General features: G+C 42.6%; 1 protein-coding gene and 1 pseudogene across 4 annotated transcripts in view; one reads left to right on the forward strand and one right to left on the reverse strand.

Annotated features, from left to right (window-relative positions):
- Positions 1-21,771, reverse strand: part of pde10a (phosphodiesterase 10A) — a 662,262-nt gene that overhangs the window by 528,103 nt on the left and 112,388 nt on the right. The gene's annotated exons all lie outside the window — the stretch shown is intronic.
- On the forward strand, positions 21,414-21,645 carry LOC139274288 (U2 spliceosomal RNA; annotated as a pseudogene).

The raw sequence follows: 21,771 nt of genomic DNA on the forward strand, positions 1-21,771 counted from the left end.
TACTGAATATTTAACATATCACCATTTTACTAAATGATCAATGGAACATCAACGGTAACTGAGTAAGGAATGCTTACTCATTATACAGGCTTGCATGCATCAAATGAATCCCATCCATTACTAAAATACATACACACACACACACTGTCCAGTGAGACTAATCATTCTGATAGGATAATGGTGTGAGTCAGGGAAAGTGTTAAAATATTCAAATAGATTTTGGAGGTAGGCAGGAATAAACTGGAAGAACAAAGCTACTGAAACTCAATTCTTTCAGGTATGTAGTTCGTTGTAGACACACCTACTCACAAAGCTGCAGGTTGCCATCGATAACATTCTTGCCCGAGTTAGAACGTCTTGGGTTCAAGTTTTTCCACAGCAAGTCCGGCAACCACGACACAAAATAAAATAGCATTTGTGTACAGGGTATTTGCATACAGGGGCTAGAGTAAATTTGTGAGCTTTCTGTAGACAGGACCATATGATGAATTAAAGTTCAGAGATTGACAAAGCAAATTTCATCTCTCGGAAGGGATTAAAATACAAAGATTTAAAGAAGCTTCTAAATTATATAAAATCAGTGGTAGTTGCCAGCTGCAACATGGAAATTATTTTCGGTGATTTCAACCTCCATCTCAATTCATCACGCTCTCTCTCTCCTCAGTTCAGTAGTCTCCTATCCTCCCTTAATCTCTCCCTCCATCTAAACTCCCCAACCCATATTCATGGCCACTCCCTCGACTTTGCCACCTCTCGTGGCCTCGCTACTCTCATCGTGTCAATCACAGATAATGCCATCTCTGACCACTTCCTCGTATCGCTCTCCATCCTCAACCCCCTTCCCCCACCTCCTTCTGTGTCCGTCCCTGGAAGAAAAAACTCTCCCAACTCTCTTACAACGGCACATATGAATTCCCAACTGTCCAGTCTTTGGCCCTCTGTTCACCATGACATTTCTGCAGCTAGCAATCTGCCCAACCAGACCTTTAATGGCCGAGTCCCTATTAAAACAATTACTCTCTCTCACCCTGACCATTCCCCCTAGAATGGCCCTCATCTTCAGTCCCTTAAGTCCAAGGGTCACAGACTTAAACGGATATGGCAGTCAACTGGTTCAGCCATTCACCACCAGATCTGGCTGGACCACAGAAAGCATCATCGAGTCCTGCTCTTGTTTGCCAAAATTGCTCACTATTCCAGAATCATTCTTGAATCCAAAGATAAACCCCGGCTTCTATTATCTACTGCTAATCGTCTTCTTAAACATCTTTCTCCCATGTGTCCACCCTCTCTCCAGACAGTAAGTGAGAGGAGCTCATAGACTTTTGTCTCTAAGATTGAGACCATCCATTCAGCTGCCTCTGCCACTTCCCTTCCCTCCCCTAGCCCATTGGACCAAACTTCCACTGAGATTCACTCCTTCCCTAGCCCTGACCTCGCATCTTTCTCCAGTTTCTCTCCAATGACCTCTCCAAGCTTCAAGTGTCAAAGAGAACCACTTCCTGCTTCCTCAACCCTATTCCCAACAAACTGATCACCCAACTTCCTTTTCTGGCTCCTATGTTAGCTGACATTGTTAACAGTTCTCTCTCCTCAGTTACTGTCCTGCTCGCCCTCAAATCTGCCGTCATCACCCCTCAAAAAAACGCTTGACCCCTCAGTCCTTGCAAACTACCACCCATCTCAAACCTCCCTTTCCTCTCCAAAGACCTTGAACGCGTTGTCGTCTCCCAAATCCGTGCCCATCTTTCCCGCAACTCCATGTTTGAATCCCACCAATCAGCTTTCCACCCCTGCCACAGTACCAAAATGGCTCTCATCAAAGTCACAAATGACATTCTTTGTGATTGTGACAAAGACAAACTATCCCTCCTCATCCCACTTGACTTGTCTGCAGCCTTCGACATGGTTGACCATTCCATCCTTCTCCAATGCCTCTCCACCGTCATCCAGCTGGGTAGGACTGCAATCGCCTGGTTCCATTCTTATCTATCTAATTATAGCCAGAGAATCACCTGCAATGGCTTCTCTTCCCGCCCCCACAACGTTACCTCTGGTGTCCCCCAAGGATCTATCCTTGGTCCCCTTCTATTTCTCATTTACATATTGTCCCTTGACAACATCATTTGAAAACAGTGTCAGTTTCCACATGTACGCTGATAGAAACATAGAAACATAGAAAATAGGTGCAGGAGTAGGCCATTCGGCCCTTCGAGCCTGCACCGCCATTCAATGAGTTCATGGCTGAACATGCAACCTCAGTACCCCATTCCTGCTTTCTCGCCATACCCCTTGATCCCCCTAGTAGTAAGGACTACATCGAACTCCTCCTTGAATATATTTAGTGAATTGGCCTCAACAACTTTCTGTGGTAGAGAATTCCACAGGTTCACCACTCTCTGGGTGAAGAAGTTTCTCCTCATCTCGGTCCTAAATGGCTTACCCCTTATCCTTAGACTGTGACCCCTGGTTCTGGACTTCCCCAACATTGGGAACATTCTTCCTGCATCTAACCTGTCTAAACCCGTCAGAATTTTAAACGTTTCTATGAGATCCCCTCTCATTCTTCTGAACGCCAGTGAATACAAGCCCAGTTGATCCAGTCTTCCTTGATATGTCAGTCCCGCCATCCCGGGAATCAGTCTGGTGAACCTTCGCTGCACTCCCTCAATAGCAAGAATGTCCTTCCTCAAGTTAGGAGACCAAAACTGTACACAATACTCCAGGTGTGACCTCACCAAGGCCCTATGCAACTGTAGCAACACCTCCCCGCCCCTGTACTCAAATCCCCTCGCTATGAAGGCCAACATGCCATTTGCTTTCTTAACCGCCTGCTGTACCTGCATGCCAACCTTCAATGACTGATGTACCATGACACCCAGGTCTCGTTGCACCTCCCCTTTTCCTAATCTGTCACCATTCAGACAGGTTAGGCCACATCAAAATGAAGAAATCCAATGAGGAAACTTAGAACATTTTTTTTGGCGTACTTGGGCCCCAAAAATACGGGCGCAACTCTTCAAGTACGCCTAAAAAAAAAGCTTTGGGGAAAATTGAGCCCAAAGAATAGTAGACGGTTGGAACACTTCCGCAAATGGCAAATGATGCTAGGTCAATTGTCAATTTTAAATCTTCGATCGATAGCTTTTGTTAACTAAAGGTATTAAGGGATATGGCACACGGAGTTAGGTCATAGATCAGCCATTATCTCATTGAATGACGGAACAGGCTCAAAAGGGCACAATGGCCTGTTCCTATGTTCCCACAACCACCGCCCCACCCCCCAAGATGCGTGTTCCTCTAATTCTGCCCTCTTGAGAGTCCCTGATTATAATCGCAATGGTCGCTATGCCTTCACTTGCCAAGACCCTAAGCTCTGGAATTCCCCTCCTAAACCTCTTCACCTCTCTATCTCTCTTTCCTCCTTTAAGACGCTCCTCAAAACCTACCTCTTCGAGCATTTGGTCATCCGCCATAATTTCTCCTTATGTGGCGCGATGTCAACTTTTTGTCTTGTAAAACTCCTATGAAGCACCTTGGCATGTTTTACTACATTAAAGGCGTTATATAAATACAAGTTGTTATGGTGTGCACATGGAGATGGGAAGGAGAGAAGTGGATATGATCAGCCTCGGCTGTGATAATCCCCTTGATCAGCATACCAAACCAATATTTGATCAACCATCTTCCACTCACCTCTACACTACCACCTAGTACAACCATCATTAAAATAATTATCACAAATGTGGTAGTTTTGCATTAACTGCAAGATGAAGGGCATTTCACATTTGGAAAAGAACATGTTTGGCCAATAATGAAACAACCAAAAGTTACTTGTTCGGACTCCCATTCATGCCCTCCCTAATCACACCCATCCTGTATCAATTGGCACAAAACAATTCAATGCAACAGGATATATAGAAAATAGTAAACAGTCGTTTTTGGAACACCAATATTTCAGATGACACCCAGCTCTACCTCACTACCATTTCTCTCAACCCTTCCACGGTCTCTAAATTGTCAGATTGCTTGTCCAACAACCAGTTCTGGATAAGCAGAAATTTTCTCCAATTGAATATTGGGAAGACCAAAGCCATGGTTTTCGGTCCCCTCCACAAACTCCATTCCCTAGGCATTGACTTCATCTCTCTCCCTAACATCTGTCAGAGGCTGAACCACACCGTTCGCAACCTTGGTGTCATATTTGACCCTGAAAAGAGCTTTCAACCACATATCTGCAGCATAACTAAGACTGCCTATGCCTCAGCTCATCAACGCCTTTGTTACCTCTAGACTTGACTATTCCATCGCACTTCTGGCTGGACTCCCACATTCTACCTATGTAAACCTGAGATGATCCAAAACTCAGCTGCCCGTGTCCTAACTCGCACCAAGTCCCACTCACCAATCACACCCCACCCCCCCCCCCGTGCTAGTTGACCTACATTGTCCCTCGGTTAAGCAATGGCTCAATTTCAAATACCTCCATGGCCTCACCCCTTCCCATCCCTGTAATCTCCTTCAATCCCACAATGCTCCCCTTCCCCACAGATATCTGCGCTCCTCTAATTCTGCATCCCTATTATAATCACTCAACTATTGGTGGCCGTGTCTTCTGTTACCTCGGCCCTAAAGCTCTGGAATTCCCTGCCTAAACTTCTCCGCCTCTCTAACTCTCTTACCTCCTTTAAAATGCTCCTTAAAACCTACCTCTTTGACCAAGCTTTTGGTCACTTTCCCTAATTTCTCCTTATGTGGCTCAGTGTCAAATTTTGTATGTCTCATAATATACCTGTGAGGCACCTTGGGACATTTTACTACATTAAAGGTGCTAAATAAATGCAAGCTGTTGTTGTTGTAGTCAGGTGCTAGCCATGGCTCAGTTTGCAACACTCTCACCTCAGAGTCAGAAGGTTGTGGATTCAAGTCCCATTCCAGCCAGTTGAGAACAAAATCTAGGCTGACACTCCAATGTACTGAGGGAGCACTGTAGCAGGTGCCATCTTTCAAATGAGACAAGGGTCTTGATTTTTGCAGTCAGCAGCAAAGAAATATGCACTTACACTTCTGTGGGACTTTGCACTGCGACTTGTGATAATTATAAAGCCAAAACATCCTCTACAGGGAATTTTGGACCTGTGTAAGCAACAATGTGTCACCAATAAGATTGAAGAAGCCTTAGTGAGACACGCGGAGTGTGAACCAGGAAGTGTAAATTAGAATATTTAATTAATGCCAAATCATGTACAGAAATCAAATAGAGAGGGAAATAAAGATGGGATTAGAGAGAGATAAATGAGACAAAAAGAAAAAGTTTTAAAATTTTTATATTTTTTATACATTTTTTTAAATCTGCAACAATAATTACAATCTGAAGGAGTGAGACTTCACATCTTTAAAAGTAAACTTTCAGGGCCAGAGAGGTTGTTTGGCGGTAATTAAGACATACTACGCTATTAAAAATTCACTTGCACTTGAGCAAACAAGACCTAACTTTTTCTAATGTGTTTCGTGGGTATCTAATGAATAAGCATTGCAAACCCTCCACGGCGAAAACCCGGTCGCATTGCTGTTTGTGGGACCTTGCTGTGCTCAAATTGGCTGCCACGTTTCTGGCTGCCACATTTCCTACATTACAACAGTGACTACACTTGAAATGTACTTCATTAACAGTAATTCACTTTGGGACAAACTGAGGTTGTGAAAGGCATTATATAAATACAAGTCTTTTTTTATGTAAAGGGTCTTTTCCGATCACTCACTTTTCAACTGCAAGTTAAACATATTCTGATTGGCTAACTAATTCCATCACTGGTCACAGGGACATGGCCTTGCCTTAGGTATATTTGACAACCTTTGAATAATTACTGTTTGACCGCCACAAAATGAGTTTACAGGAGCGTCAAAATAATTTTGCAACAAGAAATTTCACGAACTGGAAATCCATGTGTATAATTTTCAGTCAGGGAGCTGGAGTGAGAAAACTCCCCCATGTTCTTTTATGCAGTGCACGACAGAAAACAGTATCACATACAAGCATGGCAAAGAAGATTTGTAATTCTATGCTTGGAAAGCTTTGAATAGCTAAACCAAAACATTTACAGGCTTTTGCAATACACAAGACCTTATGTATGCTTATAAGTGGAAATGAGTCCAAATGTAATTTATCAAATAATTAACAAAACTATAGATATAAAGAAAATAGTCAATACTTCAGCTGCTGGCCGCACGCCCAGAGGTCAAGTCGTTTGCACAAGTATGGCGTTATTCCAGCATCAAACTAGCGTCAGTGTGTTTAAGCTTCATTTGAATGTGACAATTAAATAAGCAACTCTGGTTCTCAATGTAACTGAATTCATGGAGCAGGTGGGCAACACAATAAAAAATTCACACGTTGTGTGCGTCAGTTTTCAAAAATTGTTATATAATGCAAACGTTTATTAATTTGATATGTACAGTGCTTTTTTAGAATATCATGATACTTCAGTCTCAAAATATCTGTGCCCTTACGACTGAAGGAACTCTACTAGTTCAATGCCAAATATTTATTCAATAAAAATAAATTGCATTACTCTACACATAAAGTTAACATTAACCTATAACATATTTACTTGCAATTTCCTAATCTTGTCTGAGAAATCTCATTTACTCACCGTCAGATATTTTCAAGAAAAAGTAAATAGACATTAGTGGAAAACCTAAAAGTGAAATATGAAAAACAGAGTGAAGCCATCTACTCCACCAGCAAATCGTTTAAAACACGTCAATTCTGTTATCATCCAAAAATCATCTCAAGATACACTATTAAATTGCATTACAGTAAACTTAGTGTTTATTTGTCCCTATGAATCTTTTTCAATGTTTACTTATATATCAACTTTTAGTATGATTCTCTAAGGTCACAGTATAATTTAGAGAAAGCAAAATTACTATCATGGGTCAGATTTTACGGTAGAAATAACGGTGAGGCTAACAGCCCTCATCATTATTTATGTGGAATTCGGACAGCAACTACTAGCAACCGCACATGCGCAGTTAAACATGGAAATCTGAGGTTGCTGTCCGAGATGCCCCGCTCCTCCAAAAGCTGCGCAGTTAGAGTATCTCGCCATCTGACTCGCCATTCAATGTAAAGTTCATGTACTTACCTGATATATACGAACTAAACGCGCCAGAAAAAGTTAAGGCATGTCCATTCCAGCAGAAGTACCCTTTTAATGATGTGATAAGTCTTCACTCATATAAAAGGATTTGGAGCAAAGGTAGGTGGATGGAGTTAAGATACAGATCAGCCATGATCTCATTGAATGGTGGAACAGGCTCGAGGGGCTGAATGCCTTACTCCTGTTCCTTTGTTCCTAATTACTGCCAAGCATCTCTGGTACTGAAAATTAACTTTCACAAGTATGGAGTCTCATTCTAATGATCAGATTTTAATTATTGTTGGAGATTTAAAATAATTTATAAATGTAATTTTTTTTTAACATTTTCTCTCTCAATCCCATCTTTCTTTTACTATTTTACTTTCGGTAGCTGACTTGACATTAAATTCAATATTCTAACGGGCACTTCCTGGTTCAGACTCTACAATGCTCATTAAACATTCATAAATTTGATGGAAACACAGATGCTTGCCCTGTTTACACAGGTCCCAAATGCTCTGTAGAGGGCGCCATGTTTTTTGGATGGTTGACTGACAGGAACTTCCAATGCAAAAGGCCATAGAAAGTCTATGGGCAAGTGCAAGTGCAAGTGTAATGAATGGCTGGTGCTGTTCATTCACCGCTGACTGCATAATCCAGCCCATTCTAATTATTGCCCACTTTAAACTTTTGAACTGAATTTATATTGCACTTTCAGAATCCATCAAGTGTATTTATATCACACCTTTCACATCCTCAGGACACCCGAAAGCGCATAACACCGAATAAATTACTTTTGGACTGCATTCCCTGTAACTATGCAAGGCAAATACAACAGTAAATTTGCACACAGGAAGCTTCCACAAATAGCAACAAGGTGAATGACTAGTTAATCTCTTTTGGCAGTGTTGGTTGAGGGATAAGTGTTGGCTACACCAGCAGAACACTCTTCAAATAGTACCATGGGATTGTTTATATCCCCATGAACAGACAAGGCTTCAGTTTAATGTTTAATCTGAAGATAGCAACTCCAACATGAGAGCATTCCATCACTACTGCGTTCATTATTCCAATGCCCTTCTGGTCGGCCTCCCATCTACAAACTCTGTAAACTTGAGCACATTCAAAACTCTCTGCAAGTATCATCACTCGCACTAAGCCCTGTTCACCCATCACCCCACTGCTCAAGGACCTACATTGGCTCCCGGGTCCAACAACGCCTTGATTTTAAAATTCTCATCCTTATTTTCAAATCCCTCCATGGCCTCGGCTCTCCCCATCTCTAACCTCTCCCAGCTCTAAAACACTCAGCTCCTCCAATTCTGATCTCTTGAGCATCCCCCAATTTTCTTCACTCCACTATTGGCGGTCATGCTTTCAGCTGCCAAGACCCTACACTCCTGAATTCCCTCCTTAAACCCATCTCTGCTCCTTAAAGACCCTCCTTAAAACCTACCTTTTCAGCCAAGTTTCTGGTCACAAGAACACAAGAAATAGGAGGAGTAGGCTATGCAGCCCCTTAAGCCTTCTCCGCCATTCAATAAGACCATGGATGATCTTCAACTTCAACTCCACTTTCCTGTTCTGATTCTCTTAGTGCCCAAAAATCTATCGATTTCAGTCCTGAATATACTCATCAACTGAGCATCCACAGCCCTCTGGGGTACAGAATTCCAAAGATTCATAACCCCAAGTGAAGAAACTTCTCATCTCAGTCCTAAACAGCCAACCTCTTATCCTGAGACTATGGCCCATGTTCCTAAACTTGCCAGCCAGGGGAAAGATCTATCCTGTCAAGTCCTCTCAGAATTTTATGTTTTAAGGAGATCACCTTACTCTTCTAAACTCCACAGAATATAGGCTCATTCTACTCAATCTCTCCTCATAAGACAACCTTCTCATCCCAGGAATCAATCTAGAGAACCTTTGTTGCATACCCTCGAAGGCAAGTATATTCTTGCATAATATATCCTGTCCTAATAAATCCTTATATGACATTACTCGGTGTCAAATTTTGTTTGCTAATTGCTCCTGGGAAGTACCTTGGACATTTTACTACGCTAAAGGCATTATATAAATGCAAGTTGTTGTTGTATACAGACACGTTTACGAAGATGACCACCCAAAACTATTTTGCATTAATACAAAAGTTCCAATATAACTGTATTGCTTGTAAAAATGCTGGTACTAAAGAGACGATTTAGCAGATGAAGGGAGAAGTGGCTGTGTGCGCATTATGTACCTGTAGTACAAAACATTTGATTAGACAGCTGGATTACAAAGAGGTTACAGAAATTGGGAATGTTTATACTGAATATTCCAGTAAATTACAATTACATCATTCCATCCTCCCTTCGATAAACAGCAACAAAAGAAATCACAGCAAAAAATGTTAAAAGTCCACTCTGTCCGTGGACAGACACAGTAACCTACCGTGTCCCCACCCAGAGCATAATTTGCTTGCTTTTCCTAAATTTGGAAAGTGAGGATAGGCTCTTAAATTATAGAAGAATCTGGCAGGAATTAAATAGATACAGGTGGTACCTCTCTTCCAAACTTGGGTTAAGTGAGGAAGTTATGCTAATGATGGAGGGGTGGGGATAATGCTGCTGTCCAGGGATGAAGTAGAACAGCTGTATTTTTGGTTTGGCTGTGGTTTCTTCTTTCTGTTTACTGGGTTATTTAGGCGGGAGGATGGAGGCTTTGTAATTGGAATTTACAGGAATATACTGTTAGATGCTTCCTTTTGTGAGGAGGACACAAAAATCTGCAAAGGGATATAGACAGGCTAAGTGAATGGGCAAAAAATTGGCAGATGGAGTATAATGTGGCAAGTGTGAGGTCATGGACTTTGGCAGAAAATATAAAAAAGCAAATTATTTAAATGGAGAAAAATTACAAAATGCTGCAGTACAGAGGGACCTGGGGGTCCTTGTGCATGAAACACAAAAGGTTAGTATGCAAGTAATCAGGAAGGCAAATGGAATGTTGGCCTTTATTGCAAGGGGGATAGAGTATAAAAGCAGAGAAGTCCTGCTACAACTGTACAGGGTATTGGTGAGGCCTATACCTAGAGTACTGTGTACAGTTTTGGTCTCCATATTTAAGGAGGGATATACTTGCATTGGAGGCAGTTCAGAGAAGGTTCACTAGGTTGATTCCAGAGATGAGGGGGTTGACTTATGAAGATAGGTTGAGTAGGTTGGGCCTATACTCATAGGAGTTCTAAAGAATGAGAGGTGATCTTATTGAAACATAAGATAATGAAGAGGCTCAACAAGGTAGATGCAGAGAGGATGTTTCCACTCATGTGAGAATCTATACCTAGGGGGCTTAATTTAAGAATAAGGGGTTGCCCATTTAAAACTGAGATGGGGAGGAATTTCTTCTCAGAGGGTTGTAAATCTGTGGAATTCTCTGCCCCAGAGAGCTGTGGAGGCTGGGTCATTGAATATATTTAAGGCAGAGATAGACAGATTTTGAGCGATAAGGAAGTAAAAGGTTATGGGGAGCGGGCAGAGAAGTGGAGCCGAATCCACGATCAGATCAGCCATGGTCTTATTGAATGGCGGAACAGGCTCGAGGGGCCAAATGGCCTACTCCCGCTCCTATTTCTTATGTTCTTATGTTCTCTTATGGTTCATGGTAAAGAAAATTTCAAATCATAGTGAGATCATCTCATGGAATTAGTACTGCTTCATGGTGCATCAAACTTAAAAGCTTATGATTGAAGAGGCAATAACTAAACTAGCATTGAGTTACTGATCTGAAAATTGGGAGGCTGGGGAGCACTTTAGTACCGCTGATCATGAAATTCTGTTCTTATTTACGAGAAGGAATGGAGTAAACGATAATAAAATTAATGTATCGCATTTCAACAAACTGGGTGGAGATACCAAGCAACACTTGAATGTATTAAGCATCTGCTATAAAAGAGGCAAAGAAAGATACAAAACCTGCAAAACTAAGACAGCAAAACCAAAAATTGAAATAGCTAAATGGGGCGGGTTAGAGTTGCATAAAAGTAACAAAAATATTTAAAACAATTTTAGGAAGAAGTGTAAAATTGTGCATTTTTATTTGTTTGAAATGTTTTTAACAAATGTTAACATTGGCTGCCCCCCCCCCACGGATGAGAGATAAGCAAACCAAAGCAAGTGAAGCAAACAGTATTCTTCACCCACCCCCTTCCCACTACCGCCAATAGTTTTAGCTTTGAATACATCATCCATCCTAATATAGCGTCTTAGCCTAGATTTATTGCACAGTATTCCCAATATAATAAAAGTGACAGAAATGTATTAATTTTTTCCTGAGCCTGTCCATAAGCTGAAAAAATGATGATAATCGTCCTGGCAAACACATTGATAGATTAACAACTAATTACATTTTATATACTAACCAAAACAACTAGAATCTGATTTTTTGTTAATTTACTAAATATATGGTAACAAATAAAAGCACCAGAATGATCAAATTCCAGCAATTTTGAAATTAGGCACAAGGGCCCCGATATTTGCAGGTAGCTGGAGAGGGAGCAGGGTCAGCTGTCAGCAAACCCAGGAACACAGAAGTACTGCCAAATTTAACATATGACCTCGTTAGAATATGTTAACACATGTTCCTGCTCGGCAGCCGTCCAGATTGAGGGGCTCATTGGCTGCAGAGCAGGGCTACAAAGTCGGGGCTCAGCCACAGGGAGCTGGTGTGAGGGGGGTGGGGGGGGTAAGAGATGGCGTGGGAAGGGGGGAAAGAGGAGAGCGGGGGGGGGGGAATATGGCGGGAGAGATGTTGCGGAGGGGGGGTGAAGAGAGGAGAGAGAGAGAGGGAGAGGGAGAGGGAGAGGGAGAGAGAGAGAGAGAGATGGCAGGAGGAAGGAGAGAGAGAGAGAGAGATGGCAGGAGGAAGGAGAGGGAGAGAGAGAGACAGAGAGAGAGATAGATGGCAGAAGGGGGGGGAGAGAGAGAGAGAGAGAGGGGGAGAGAGAGAGAGAGAGAGAGAGAGAGAGAGAGAGAGAGAGAGAGAGAGAGAGAGAGAGAGAGAGAGAGATAGATAGCGGAGGACGTGATAAGGGACTCGGAGCATGGCTAAATTTAAAGCAGACATTTACACTAGGTAGAGAGTCTATTAGTCGTGAGTATAGCATTAAATTTGGCTAAATATTAAAATTGTAGGCCATAATAAAATTATTTTTTTCATGTGTGGTATAAGAAAATACAAGTGTGTATGTACTGTCAGCATCTTTAAAATCTAGGACTGCTTGCTGGATCACAAAGTCATTTGTGGTTTCACTTGTATTTAATTCTAGCTTCCCCCTCTACTAAAACTTCAAACTTGATTGGAAATATTGCAAAGATGTGACATTTGAGATAACTTAAATTGCCCATTATAAACATCATGTAATATTTCACGTGTGCATCAAGCTTGAATTCAGAATGAAAGTCTATATTTTGAGTAATATCCAAATGTATATTTTTAAGTATGTTTTTAATGGAAAATGTACAAAATGAAAAAAGTTGTACAACTGATGAGGAATGTATATCCTGCATGTGTAAACACAAAGTCCAAACACTTGCATATAAAAATCTAATGCTGCTTTGTATTGTATGTTTGGATTTATTATTGGTATCATTCTGAGAACTGACAGCATGCTAAAATAGGAGTGTAAAAAAGGCAAACTGCATCAGTGCACTTCTGCAACAGCACCTAGAAGAAGGGGTCCCACTCTGGTAAACACACGCCACAGATACATTATAAAAGTAGCTGGCACAAAAGCAAATTCTGGCAGTTCAATACACATTGTAATAATTGAAAGCAGATGACTGCTGTATCAGCTCGGTTTGGTCATTATAAACTGAAGTAGCAGTTCGACACCAGTGAACAGTGCTATGGACATGTGTTTGAATTCATGTGTGCTGAGCTGCAATTTCGGAAAGGTGAGAGCAAACACGCATGTGAAAATATATAAATGATATATAAATATTACACAACACACAGATTTATCAAAATACTTGTTCTGTCTAAAAGATAACCACCCGTTTTTATATTGGGGCAATGTCTCCATACAGCTGAAGTTGTGACAAGACTAAAAAATGTCTGCAACTGTTTAAAAGCCCCAGAACATTGCTACTTGCTTTATATTTCCAGCCTCATATAACCTCCCTATAACTTCAGCCATTCTAAACACACTATCATCTGCAACCGTAGGAAACGAATTTAACTTTATGATTGTTAAATGCAGTAAATATTCACGCACCTTCATGTCGAAATTATTCATTCATATTCAAAGATAACCAGATATTTAGCAATTTATTTAGTAAGATTTTACTGGTTCTCTGAACTTTATCACTACTTTAAAATTTGTGATGTGCACATGGGACACAAACATCAGGGCATGACAAACTGTTAAATGGATAAATGTCAAATATTACAAAACCTATCTATGCAGGGCTCCTTCAGGGAAGGACATTTGGCTCCACTTTATTCCGAGTCTTCAGTGGCCATCTGGTAGATGGCATCAAAAAGAGATGAGGTTGGCTTTGTCGATGATACCACCTCTACAGAGTCGTTATCTACCCATCTGACCAAATCGCAGCAGTTATTGACAAAATTTGATAGTTGGTAGATAAATAATGTGTAATATTCAATATTGTGAAGATCAAGTCAAATCATGTCTACCAGACATTTTCACTTTGTAATTAACACCACATCTTGCAGTGAGAGCATTCCTATTCTGGGTCAGGGGGTCAGAAGCCAGTCTCTTTAGCCATGTTGGGCTCTGCTGTTAGTACAGCATGGCCTTATCTCAACAGAATTGTCGAACTACATTTTCTGGGTTTACAATACTGTCAAATTCCTGGAACCTAGGCTTGATTACACTATGGAGTACAGCCAACGTGGAGAGACCCGCAAGCATCCTTATAAGGTGGATAAAGGACCTTTTAAATATTGGAAGCTCTCTTCTGTTAGAACTCCATTTGTAAACTCTTACAAATTACAACAGGGCACACAAGCACCAAACTAGCGAGAAAGCCTTGTCAAAAAGTGAGAATACTTATGCAAGCTCAGTTCTGCTCACATCACTGGCAACCTGAGTGTTTTACCAAGCAACTATTAATCCATTTCTTTTCAGGATGTGGGCAATATTGGCAAAGCTGTACTTGATGCTTGCTGAAAGGAAAAAGACAATAAAAGAAAGAAGGGAAAGAAAGGAAAAGGAAAATGGAGAGAGAAATAGAAAGGGAGAGATTTGCATTTCTAGCGCACCTTTCACAACCTCAGGAGATCCCAAAGTGCTTCACAGCCAATGAAGTACTTTTGAAGTGTAGTCACTTCTGTAATGTAGGAAACACGCCAGCCAATTTGCACACAGAAAGCTCCCACAAACAGCAATGGTATAATTGAAAAGATAATCTGGTTCAGTGATGTTGGTTGAGGGATAAATATTGGCCAGGATACCGGGGAGTACTCCCCTGTTCTTCTCCAAAAGAGTGCCATGGAATCTTTTACGACCACCTGAAAGGGCAGACATTGGACAGTGCAGCACTTCCGGAGTACTACACTCAAGTATCAGCCTAAATTATGTGTTCAAATCTCTGGAATGGGACTTGAACCCACAACCTTGTGACTCTGAGGTGAGAATGCTAACATTGAGCCACAACTACCACCAAGCAACTAGGTATATATTGAGAAAAAAATTATTTAAAAATCTATCCATGGATTAATAGGTTATACCCATCAGGAAAGGATAAACAGGCTGGGTCTCTAATAAAGGTCTTTAAAATTATGAAAGGTTTTGATAGAGTAGGCACAGAATGTGTTTCCACTTGTGGGGAAGAGCAAAACTAGAAGCTAGCAATATAAAATAGTCGCCAAGAAATCAAATTACGAATTCAGAACAAACTTCTTTACCCAGAGTGGTGAGAATGTGGAATTCGCCACAAGGAGTGATTGAAGCGAATAGTATTGATGCATTTAAGGGGAGGCTCGATAAATATATGAGGGAGATGGGAATAGAGGAGTAGCTGATAGATTTAGATGAGGAAAGACAGAAGGAGGCTCGAGTGGAGCATAAACGCCGGCATGGACTGACCGGGCCAAATGGCCTGTTTCTGTGCCGTATATCCTAGGTAAGGTAGTGGGGTCCCACAGGGTACAGTCTGGGATCACTTTTGTTCATTGTGTATATCAATGATTTGGATATAAACCAAGAGGGAGTGATGTCTAAATTTGCAACGATATCAAAATAGGAGATAAAGTTCATTAAGCCCAAAGGAAACTGCATTGGGATATTGATATGATGGAGGAATGGGCTAAAAAGTGGCAGATGAAATCAAAGTCAGCAAATGCAAGGTTATGCATTTCAGTAAAAAAATATCAGCAGTAACTAAGTAAGCTCGGTGCTGTAGTAGAGCGGAGCGACTTAGGAGAAAAGGCAGCACCTCAGCTTAATCAGGCTGTAAAATAGCTAATAGAATTCTAGGTTTGAAGTTAAGAGTTATATAAAAGCCAAGAGATATTGATGAGCTTATATAAAACCTTATTAAAACCTCAGAGCATTATGTGCAGTATTGAACGCCACACGATAGGAAGGATGTGGAAGCTTTAGAGTGTACAATGCATATTCACGAGGATGTTGCCTGGCATGAGGAAATATAAATATGAAGATTCTCTCCATCACTGACGCACCATGGCTGTGGTATGTACCATCTACAAGATGCACTGCAGCAACTTGCCAAGGCTTCTTCGGCAGCACCTCCCAAACCCGCGACCTCTACTACCTATAAGGACAATGGCAGTAGGCACATGGGAACATCACTAGCTCCAAGTTCCCCTCTAAGTTATACACCACCCTGACTTGGAAATAGATCGCTGTTCTTTCATCATCGCTGGGTCAAAATCCTGGAACTCCCTTCCCAACAGTACTGTAGGAGTACCTTCACCACAAGGACTGCAGCAGTTCAAAAAGGCAGCTCACCACCATCTTCTCAAAGGCAATTAGGGTTGGATAATAAATGCTAACCTTGCCAGCGACGCCCACATCCCAGGAATACATTTTTTTTTAAAAGACTGGGTAGATAGCAGACTGTTAAAGGATCAAGTGCAAGCCATAGACATTAAATATAAGAATTAGAACAGAGAGCAGGTGAAACCTCTTCACACAAAGTTGATGCTGTGGAATTCACTTACAGGGTTTGTGGTTGAGGAAGAAACAATGTCAATTTTCAGTATTAGATTGGATAGGTGGATAAGGGAAAAGGCATTGAAGGGATATGGGAACAGGGTGGGTAAATGAGATTAGAACTATTTGCTTGTGTGGAGGGCAAACACCAACACAGATTGGTTGGACCTAATGACATGTTTCCATGTTGTAACTTCTATGTATCTATGTATTTTATCACCAGAATTAAAGGCTGTTTCATACATTGGGCTGGATTTTCGGGTATTTGTGTTTTCGCCTGTTTCCGGGCGCAAATCGTGGCAAAATCAAAAATGTTATTACCGGGTTAGCGTTAGCGCCTGAGCACGCAACCTTTCACCAAATGAAAGTTCACGAGAAGCATTAGTGCTAATTCCAATGTTGCATCACACAATTTGTGCACTGGAGCCGAATGTTCCGGCGGAAAAAAACGGCCGTTCTGTGCATGCACAAATTTTTTTTTTCTTCCCGCGTTTCTGGTCTGCTGTCCGATTGCAAATGCAAATGCAGGGTGCGGCCACCCGCATGTGCAGTACACCTAGGGCTGAATCAGTCATTTCCAATTTGGATTTTGATCATGGAAGCTGAGGAATCGAGACAACGTGCCAGACAATTTAGCTACGGGGCGAACGAAGCTCTAGTGGGGGCTGTGGAGAGAAGATGGCAGGAGTTATATCAGAGGGATGTATCTGGACCCATGCCATCCACTTTTAATTGCATATGGAGAGAAATCGCTGAGGAGGTCTCTGCCTCAGACACAGTGGTCAGAATTGGCAACAATGCTGAAAAATGTTCAATGATCTTACGAGGTTCATTTGAGTACAATTTTTATTCATGCACTCCTTCATTACTTCGAATATAAGAACATAAGAATTAGGAACAGGAGTAGGCCATCTAGCCCCTCGAGCTGATCTGGCCGTGGACTCAGCTCCACTTACCCGCCCGCTCCCCATAACCCTTAATTCCCTTATTGGTTAAAAATCTATCTATCTGTGATTTGAATACATTCAATGAGCTAGTCTCAACTGCTTCTTTGGGCAGAGAATTCCACAGATTCACAACCCTCTGGGAGAAGAAATTCCTTCTCAATTCGGTTTTAAATTGGCTCCCCCATATTTTGAGGCTGTGCCCCCTAGTTCTAGTCTCCCCGACCAGTGGTAACAACCTCTCTGCCTCTATCTTGTCTATCCCTTTAATTATTTCAAATGTTTCTATAAGATCACCGCTCATCCTTCTGAACTCCAACGAGTAAACACCCAGTCTACTCAATCTATCATCATAAGGTAACCCCCTCATCTCCGGAATCAGCCTCGTGAATCATCTCTGTACCCCCTCCAAAGCTAATATATCCTTCCTTAAGTAAGGTGACCAAAACTGCACGCAGTACTCCAGGTGCGGCCTCACCAATACCCTATACAGTTGCAGCACGACCTCCCATGCTTTTGTACTCCATCCCTCTCGCTTCCATTCGCCTTCCTGATTACCTGCTGCACCTGCAAACTAACCTTTTGGGATTCATGCACAAGGACCCCCAGGTCCCTCTGCACCGCAGCATGTTGTAATTTCTCCCCATTCAAATAATATTCCGTTTTACTGTTTTTTATTCCCCCCCAAGGTGGATGATCTCACATTTTCCGACATTGTATTCCATCTGCCAAACCTTAGCCCATTCGCTTAACCTATCTAAATCTCTTTGCAGCCTCTCTGTGTCCTCTACACAACCTGCTTTCCCACTAATCTTTGTGTCATCTGCAAATTTGTTACACTACACTCTGTCCCCTCTTCCAGGTCATCTATGCATATTGTAAACAGTTGTGGTCCCAGCACCGATCCCTGTGGCACACCACTAACCACCGATTTCCAACCCGAAAAGGACCCATTTATCCCGACTCTCTGCTTTCTGTTCGCCAGCCAATTCTCGATCCATGCTAATACATTTCCTCTGACCCCGCGTACCTTTATCTTCTGCAGTAACCTTTTGTGTGGCACCTTATCGAATGCCTTTTGGAAATCTAAATGCACCACATCCATCGGTACACCTCTATCCACCATGCTCGTTATATCCTCAAAGAATTCCAGTAAATTAGTTAAACATGATTTCCCCTTCATGAATCCATGTTGCGTCTGCTTGATTGCACTATTCCTATCTAGATGTCCCGCTATTTCTATCTAGATGTCCCGCTATTTCTTCCTTAATGATAGCTTCAAGCATTTTCCCCACTACAGATGTTAAACTAACCGGCCTATAGTTACCTATCTTTTGTCTGCCCCCTTTTTTAAACAGAGGCGTTACATTAGCTGCTTTCCAATCCAATGGTACCTCCCCAGAGTCCAGAGACTTTTGGTAGATTATAATGAATGCATCTGCTATAACTTCCGCCATCTCTTTTAATACCCTCGGATGAATTTCATCAGGACCAGGGGACTTGTCTACCTTCAGTCCCATTAGCCTGTCCAGCACTACCTCCCTAGTGATAGTGATTCTCTCAAGGTCCTCCCTTCCCACATTCCCGTGAACAGCAATTTTTGGCATGGTTTGTGTGTCTTCCACTGTGAAGACCAAAGCAAAATTATTGTTTAAGGTCTCAGCCATTTCCACATTTCCCATTATTAAATCCCCTTCTCATCTTCTAAGGGACCAACATTTATTTTAGTCACTCTCTTCCGTTTTATATATCGGTAAAAGCTTTTACTATCTGTTTTTATGTTTTGCGCAAGTTTACTTTTGTAATCTATCTTTCCTTTCTTTATTGCTTTCTTAGTCATTCTTTGCTGTCGTTTAAAATTTTCCCAATCTTCTAGTTTCCTCACTAACCTTATACGCATTGGTTTCTAATTTGATACTCTCCTTTATTTCCTTGGTTATCCACGGCTGGTTATCCCTTCTCTTATCGCCCTTCTTTTTCACTGGAATATATTTTTGTTGAGCACTATGAAAGAGCTCCTTAAAAGTCCTCCACTGTTCTTCAATTGTGCGACCAGTTAGTCTGTGTTCCCAGTCTACTTTAGCCAACTCTATGAATCTGATACATGATTTGTTCATGCTTTTGGTGCCCGTCAGCAGTCTGTGGATGTTCTCATGCTGTTGGTGTCTCTCAGCACTCTGTGGGTTGTCTCCTAAAATGCATGACACATAGATAGGCTTAGTTTGGCACCCTCTTTGCCACGATTGATCTTTACACATTATTAAGATTGCTTTCTGAGATCTCATAATATGTCTCCGCACTTTGATATCCTCCTGATGAACCACGTGCAACTTCCAAGGCCAGAGGACTGTATAACATCCAGAGGACTTCATTACATTGTCAGTATGGTATAAATGCTTTGGTGGCTGTGTGTGCCACAAGAGCAGATGGACACTCTTGAAAGCAATCCCATTTTCAATCTTTGCAAGCAAAGTAGTCACGCAATCGCGCAAGCAGGTGTGGACAGTCGGCGGTCCGCCTCAGACCCTGCCACTCACCGACATCGAGGCGAAAGTAGCAGGCCTCATCGGCGTCTCAGGTCGGGCAACTTCCACTGGGGTTGCTGACCCCGCTTGGATTCTGAGGGTAAGTCCTGCAACACTCCCTGGGCTAGGTTGGGGTAATGTCATGCAGTATCTGTGGACTAGGGTTGGTACAATGTCATGCAGTGTATGTGGACTAGGGTTGGGGCAATGTCAATCAGTGTCTGTGGACTAGGGTTGGGCAATGTGATGCAGTGTCTGTGGACTAGGGTTGGGCAATGTGATGCAGTGTCTGTGGACTAGATATAATGGAGTAGCGGCGGTCCTTCAAATGAGCCTGTGCTATGTCACCCATCCCCCTCCCCTGCTGCTAACCACTTGTCTGTTGTTTTCTACTTCCAGATGACCAGCCACAGCCGCAGCATCCGTCAAAGCAGCACTCCACATCAGGCCATCGTGTGGAGGAGGAGGAGTTTACCGATCAGCCGATTCCAGGGCAGGCACACTCCACCGCTCTTTTACCACCGGCACTCACCTCGTCTGACGATGGCATAATTTTCTCAGGGTTTGGCAACTCCGATGCTCCTGGGACTAGTAGTGTGCAACAACGCAGTTCTGGGGTCGAATCCCGTATGCCATCTCTCCGGAGGGCGAGTTGGCAAAGTTTGTCTGCTGACAGACAGGCATACGTGGAACTGGACATGGTGGATGCTCTCCCTGGACAGTCCCACCTCACCCATCAGCTCCTTGTTGTCTTGAGTAGGATTCCCACGACCATAGAGACTCTCACTACGACCATTACGGAGGTAGGGTCGCAGATTGGCACACCCAAACCCCAACCACCTGTGACTGTGGACACTAATGAAGAGGCACTCCAGTCAGAAGCCAGGCCTTCCACGCCACGAGCTGGTCCAGTGTGTCCCCAGACGCGTCTCCATTGTCTCTCTCCCCAGCGCTCTGACAACTTTGCTTTACGCCATCTTAGTACCACTTGGGTTAGGAGCGGCAGACAAGGAAGGGGGGTAAGGGGTGGGGCGGGGGGAAAAGCCGGTGGTAAAAGATAGTGGGGCAGGGGGTGCTGCATTTATGTTGTTGATGCTGGATGCATCCTATGTTTTATGATGTTCTGATTTATCTTGTTCATAATGTTGTATTATCACACTGCTGGATGCAGCTAATTTATGTTATTTTATTCAAGTTTACAAAGTTGACCATGTTTAATAAATTCTTTTGTTCACCTTAACAATTCCTGTGTACTGTTTCATTTGCAAAATAAGAGAAAGTGTCAACATGGTGGGATAGAGTGGCCAGGCAACGGTCAAAAGTGCCGTTCACTCTTCAAGCAAAGCGTTCAATTATGAGCTGCCGACGTAAGGCTTTTGCAGCGGCGAAATCTCCATGATGCCTCCCCTGTGGTTATGGTGGGGGTGGCATGGGTTCCTTGTCAGTCTCCTCTTCCTCATCTTCATCCGCCTCCTCTCTCCTGAGGTGGTCCTGCAATCCCCATTGACAATGCCTGTCCCCTCATGATAGCTAAGTTGTGTAGCACGCGGCACACCACAATGAACTCAGACCTGCTATGGGGCGTATTGCAGGCAGCCTCCAGAGTGGTCCAGGCATCAGAAGCGCTTCTCGGCCTTTTGGCTAAGATCATGCGTAACTGACCTGACCAGCCACCATGACCTCCGGGTGGTTCTCCCTGGATCAGGAAGGTATATGCTTGCTTTTTTGGAAACAGGAGGTGGGTGGGGTGGCTTGACCCATCCACCTCCACGGAGGTGTGTGGGGGACCCGACCCATCCACCTCCATGGCACGAACCTGGTATTGCAGTACTTCCAGGAACGGTGCAGTGGCTCTAGGCCTTTTGGCTAAGAGCATTGGCGCAGAATGATCCTTGGCGTGTGCAAGGTGACCTCTGGCGTTTGTGATTTGACAAAGAATTGGAACGATTGGCTACGAATTTCCAAAAAAAAAAAAAAAA

The sequence above is a fragment of the Pristiophorus japonicus genome, chromosome 9 (genome assembly GCF_044704955.1).
Source record: "Pristiophorus japonicus isolate sPriJap1 chromosome 9, sPriJap1.hap1, whole genome shotgun sequence".
NCBI classification, from domain to species: Eukaryota; Metazoa; Chordata; class Chondrichthyes; family Pristiophoridae; genus Pristiophorus; species Pristiophorus japonicus.